Genomic DNA, 6,916 nt, shown 5'->3' on the forward strand with positions numbered 1-6,916 from the left:
TGTTTAATATTCCATTGTTTCTGTCTTGCAGAGAACAAGATGGCAGAGGAGTAGGTGGACATGGAGTACATCTCTCTCCATGAATACACCAGGAATACACTTCAGACACAGAAGTGCATGCAGAACACTAGCTGAGAGTGGATAGGAGTACCTGACCAGTGGAAAGGAATGTATAGAACCACACAAAACTCGGTAGGATGAAGGAACTATGGGGGAAAAGAGGAGTGTTAGAAGAACTGGACCTGCCCTTGGCAGGTGGGAGAACTGAAGCAAGGGTCTGATCCCCACATCAGGGCAATTGTCTGAGAAAGACGAGAAACATTCAAGTCTGAGGGTGAAATAACTGATCTGTGGCAGCCTAAATGGAATGAGAATCAGACAGTCCTTGCTCCAGCCATACATACCCTGGACAGGGATGCAGGTCCCCTAGAAGGTGCAGCAGCTGGGAGCTGGAGTTTAGGGATTGTGGAGCAATCCCAGGGCAAGAGCTGCTGTGGACTGTGGAGAGACAGATACAGGGGATGTGAGGGAGGAGATTGTGGTGACAAATGCCTGTGGAGGAAAGCCAGGCAGCCATGGAAGCAAGGCAATACTGCTGAGTCATGTATGGTGGGAGGATCCATCACCACAGCCTCTCTCTCCCCACATAAACAATAGAGAGGATGACCCATAAAATGCCTGATGCACTGAACTACAGAGTAGAGTGCCTGATGTGCCAATCTACAGAGTAGGACCCCGGCCAGGGGGGTCCCTCTATGTGCCTGACAAGCCAAACAACAGAGAAGGACCTGAAGCAAGGGAGCCCTGTAAGTGCCTGAATGGGCAGAGCTATTGAAAAAGACTGGCCAAAGAGGCCTTATGATCACCAGCTGTAAGAGGCTTGAAAAAGGACTCTGTTAGGGACATAACTCCTGTGGTGGAGGCAGTCCATGTCCCTGCACACTTGGTGCCACTAGGGTCCCTGCCAGTCAAGTAGCTGTGCCACCTTCACATGCAACTCTCACTGGGGCAGAGCTGTCACAGGCAAAAAAAAAAAAAAAGTCTTGCTTCTATGCATGCAGGATTGCTTCGGTCATGTCCAGGACTGTGCAACCCTTTAGACTGTGTCCTGCCAGGCTTCTCTGTCAGGGAGGGGGGTTCTCCAGGCAAGAATACTGGAGCGTATGGGCTAATACTGGTTGCCATACCCTTCTAGAGCACTGTATTTCCTGCTGCCGTAGCCACCACGTCCCGAGTTCCTGGTGCTGCCAGAACCCCTGCAACCCAAGCAGCTGTACCACCTCCATACCTGGCCTTCACAGGGGCAAACCCAAGTTCTCCAGGGCAGCCTCAGGAGCAAACCCCAGTGGACAATCCACATGCAGAGGTGGAAATAAAACCACCATTGAAACCCAGAGGCAGTGTGGCTGAGGAAGAAGACCCAAAGCCTTCCCACTAGCTTTACAAGCTTCATATTAAATCCATACAATCATCCAGGCAGACTCTGTGTCTATGGAATATATAAAAGGTCACTGAGCACTCTCACAAAAGAAAATGCACTAGTTGTGATAGCTGTGGACATTGGAGGCAAGAACACACGGGAGTAGGGCCAGATTAGAATCTGAGTGCCCCCAGAGCAGGTCCAGAGATCAGCACAGTGCTGGAGGGCATCCTAGGGAGGTGAGGTGGACTGTGACAGCAGTGACTCAAGAAAAACATTTATTATTCTTATGTTTTGATGTGTTCTGTAGATTCTTTTGGAGTTTTTTCTCTTTTTTCTTTCTCTTCCCTCCCCCACCTCTGTTGTAGTTATCAACTTTATTGGCATTATGAAATCTAATTAAGCTTTTGAGCTTTTTTTTTCTTCTCAGTCACATTTTTTTATTGTTGTTATAAACCTCTGCTTCTACACTGGGCTTTTGCAGTTCTGTGGAAAACTTTTTTTTTTTTCTTTTCTCTTTTTTGTAAATTTAATTTTTAAATCTATTACTATTTTTCTACATTTTTCCCTTTGTTTGCCTTTCCTAGTGTTCTTTTCCCCTTGCAGTTAATCTTTAATGTGTATAAATCTTCTTTATGTACCTCTGTGTAACTTTGCATAGCTATTCTTTCTCTCTTTTCTTTATTTCCTTTCCTGTCAACATATTTGTTAGTTTTATATTCATTGCTTTATTCCCCAGTTGGCACCTTGCTTTAGTTTTGTTTTCCAGTTTGTGCTTTAGTTAGTTTTGTTCTGGTAGATATAATTTTTGGTTTCCTTTGTTTGCCAGGTCAATCTATTGTGCTTTATATTTTTTGGACTTTTGATTTTGCTTATGGGCATATATGTATACATGTATACTCAGTCACACTTTTTATTGTTGTTGTAAAATTCTGCCTCTACATTGGGCTTTTGCAGTTTTGTGGAGTTTTCTTTTTTTTCCCCCTTTTTTCTTTCTTCTTCCATTATTTTTTTTCTCTTTTTTATAATTTTAATTTTAAAAAAATATTTTTTTTTATATTTATTACTTTGTTTGCCTTTCCTACTGTTCTTTTCCCCTTGCTGTTAATCTTCAATGTATATAAATCTTCTTCATCTATCTCTATTTAACTTTGCATGTCTATTCTTTCTTTTCTTTCCTCTCAACATTTTGTTAGTTTTGTTTCATTGCTTTATTCACCACTGGACACCTTGCTTTAGTTTTGTTTTCAGTTTGTGCTTTAGTTAGTTTTGTTCTTAACTGGTAAATGTAATTTTTGATTTCCTTTGTTCTCTGGGTCAATCTACCATACTCTATTTTTGAGGGACTGTTTTGACTTTGCTCATGGTATATATGATTATGTGTATATTTCGTTATTTTAATTACTATTTGCCTGATTTTGTAACTGCCATTTGTCTGGAGTTCATCTTTGGTTTCTCATTTTTGGATATTTGTTTTAATCTCATTTAATACCATAACAAACCACTTGTGGAATCTTCATTCCTGACCAGAGATCAAGCCCTGCAAAACCCTAGACTACCAGAGAACTAACCCTATGGAGTAACAAATAGTGAGAACTGACACAAAGGAAACCACTTAAATACAAGATATCACCCAAACACCAGTAGCATGCTGTGCAGAACCCCTCATCAAAACAACACACAAAACAAAAATACAAGCCCAATTATCATCAGACAGGATTATGACCTCACTCAGCCTTGCTCACCAGAGGAAAAAACAAACAAAAAATCAACACAAATCTCACCCTATAGGAAGCTTACACAAACCACTTGACCAAATTTAGGAGGGCAGAAAGCAAACAGAAGAAAACATTAAACCTTGAAGCCTGGGAGAAGGAGACCTAAAACACAATAAATTTTAAAAAAAGAAAAAGAAAAGGCAGAGGAATACTAAGCAAATGAAGGAACAAACCAGAAACACAAAAGTCCAAATAAATGAAGAGGAAATAGGCAAACTACCTGAAAAAGAGTTCCAAATAATAATAGTGAAGATGATCAAAAACCTTGAAAACAAAATGGAGAAAATGCAAGAATCAATTAACAAAGACCTAGAAGAGTTAAAGAATAAGCATACAGAGACAAGCAATACAAGTACTGAAATTCAAAATACTCTTGAAGAATTAAGTAGCAGAAAATCTGAAGCACAAGAATGAATCAGTGAGCTGGAAGATTAAATGGTGGAAATAACTTCTGAAGAGCAAAATAAAGTAAAAAGAATGAAAAGACCTGAGGATAGTCTCAGAGACCTCTGGCACAATATCAAACGTGCCAACCTTTGGAATATAGGGGTCCCAGAAGAAGAAGAGAAAAAGAAAGGGTATGAGAAAATTTTTGAAGAGATTATAGTTGAAAATTTCCCCAACATGGAAAAGGAAATAGTCAATCAAGTCCAAGAGGCATAAAGAGTCCCACACAGGATAAACCCAAGGAGAAACACGTTAAGACACATACTGATCAAACTAACAAAGACTAAACACAAAGAATATTAAAAGCAGCAAGGGAGAAGCAACAAGTAACATAAAGGGAAACCCCATACGCTTAATGGCTGATCTTTCAGCATAAATTCTGCAAGCCAGAAGGGAATGGCAGGATATATTTAAAGTACTGAAAGGGAAAAATCTACAACCAAGATTACTGTACCCAGCAAGGATCTCATTCAAAATTGATGGAGAAATAAAAATCTTCTCAGACAAGCAAAAGTTAAGAGAATTCAGTACCACCAAACCAGCTTTACAACAAATGTTACAGTCAAGAAATACAAGAGAAGAAAAAAATCTACAAAATCAACCCCAAATAATTAAGAAAATGGCAATAGGAACATATATATAATATATTACTTTAAATGTAAATGGATTAAATGCTCAGAAACTATAAAACTCTTAGAGGAAAACATAGGCAGAACACTTGATGATATAAATCAAAGCAAGATCATCTATGACTCACCTCCCAGAGTAAAGGAAATAAAAACAAAAGTAAACAAGTGGGACCTGATGAAACTTAAAAAGCTTTTTCACAGCAAAGGAAACTATAAGCAAGGTGAAAAGATAACCCTCAGAATTGGAGAAAATAAAAGCAAATGAAACAACTGACAAAGGATTAATTTCCAATATATATGAGCAGCTCATAGAACTCAATGCCAGAAAAACAACCCAATCAAAAAGTGGGAAAAGGCCTAAACAGACATTTCTCCAAAGACATGCAGATGGCTAACAAACACATGAAAAGATGCTCAACATCACTCATTATTAGTGAAATGCAAATCAAAACTAAAATGAGATATTACCTCACACTGGTCAGAATGGCCATCATCAAAAAGTCTACAAACAATAAATCCTGGAGAGGGTGTGAACAAAAAGGAATGCTCTTGCACTGTTTGTCTGTGGGAATGTAGATTGATACAGCCACTGTGAAGGATGGTATGGAGATTCCTTAAAAAACTGGGAATGGGACCACCATATGACCCAGCAATCCCACTCCTAGCCATATGCCCTGAGGAAATAAAAATTTAAAGAGACACATGCATCCCATTGTTCATTGCAGCACTATTTACAATAGCTAGAACATGGAAGCAACCTAGATGTCCACCGACAGATGAATGGATAAAGGATTTGTGGTACATATAATGGAACATTACTCAGTCATAAAAAGGAATGCCTTTGAGTCAGTTCTGATGAGGTGGATGAGCCTAGAACCTATTATACAGAGTGAAGTAAGTCAGAAAGAGAAAGATAAATATCACATTCTAATGCATATATACGGAATCTAGAAAAATGATACTGAAGAATTTATTTACAGGGCATCAATGGAGAAACAGACATAGAGAATAGACTTATGGACATGGGGAGAGAGGAGGAGAGGGTGATGTATGGAAAGAGTAACATGGAAACTTACATTACCATATGTAAAATAGATAGCCAACGGGAATTTGCTGTATGGCTTAGGAAACTCAAACTGGGGCTCTGTATCAACCTAGAAGGGTGGGATGTGGAGGGAGATGAGAGGGAGGTTCAAGAGGGAGGGGATATATGTATACCTATGGCTGATTCCTGTGGAGGCTTGACAGAAAACAGCAAAATTCTGTAAAACAATTATCCTTCAATTAAAAAAAATTAAAAACTATTTTATTGTTTCTCTCTTTAGTGAATGGGTATAGTAGGCTTATAGATCTGACATTCAGCCTGTCAAATTCTATTACGTTAACAGTATTCTTTTTTTAAAGCATGCTCTAGGTAAATACATTATTTAATTTTTTATTCTACTTTATATTTGTCACTTTGGAACTATGAAGCTATATTTTCCTTCTGGCTATCTGGCAGATTGGAGTGAGCATTGAGAACACTCTGGGTGTTAGGTAAATTATTTTTACATTAAAAAACTTCAAATCTTGATTCTCTAATATTCTTTCATAATGCAAATTCAATTTCTAATATGATGAGTTTGTATCAGAAGTATAACTATGAAATAAAATATTCTTGATGAAATAAAATTAGTTTTAACACTTATTTGTGTGTCCTCAACTTTTAAAACTTCTTTTCATGTAAATCATTAGTGATACAACATATAGAAATATACATTTCAAGTGAAAGGAAATAACCTATGTAATATCTGCTAGATCATGGAAAAAACAGAGTTCCAGAAAAACATCTATTTCTACTTTATTGACTATGCCAAAGCCTTTGACTGTGTGGATCACAATAAACTGTGGAAAATTCTCAAAGAGATGGGAATATCAGACCACCTGACCTGCCTCTTGAGAAACCTATATGCAGGTCAGGAAGGAACAGTTAGAACTGGACATGGAACAACAGACTGGTTCCAAACAGGAAAAGGAGTACACCAAGGCTGTATATTGTCACCCTGCTTATTTAACTTATATGCAGACTACATCATGAGAAACGCTTGGCTGGAAGAAGCACAAGCTGGAATCAAGATTGCTGGGAGAAATATCAATAACCTCATATATGAAGATGACACCACCCTTATGGTAGAAAGTGAAGAGGAACTGAAAAGCCTCTTGATGAAGGTGAAAGAGGAGAGTGAAAAAGTTGGCTTAAAGCTCAACATTCAGAAAACGAAGATCATGGCATCTGGTCCCATCACTTCATGGGAAATAGTTGGGGAAACAGTGTCAGACTTTATTTTTCTGGGCTCCAAAATCGCTGCAGATGGTGATTGCAGCCATGAAATTAAAAGACGCCTACTCCTTGGAAAGAAAGTTATGACCAACCTAGATAGCATATTCAAAAGCAGAGACATTACTTTGCCAACAAAGGTCCATTTAGTCAAGGCTATGGTTTTTCCAGTGATCATGTACGGATGTGAGAGTTGGACTGTGAAGAAAGCTGAGTGCCAAAGAATTGATGCTTTTGAACTGTGGTGTTGGAGAAGACTCTTGAGAGTCCCTTGGACTGCAAGGAGATCCAACCAGTCCATTCTGAAGGAGATCAGCCCTGGGAT

This window comes from Bison bison, unplaced genomic scaffold (genome assembly GCF_000754665.1).
Source record: "Bison bison bison isolate TAMUID 2011002044 unplaced genomic scaffold, Bison_UMD1.0 scf7180017864362, whole genome shotgun sequence".
Taxonomy (NCBI): Eukaryota; Metazoa; Chordata; class Mammalia; order Artiodactyla; family Bovidae; genus Bison; species Bison bison.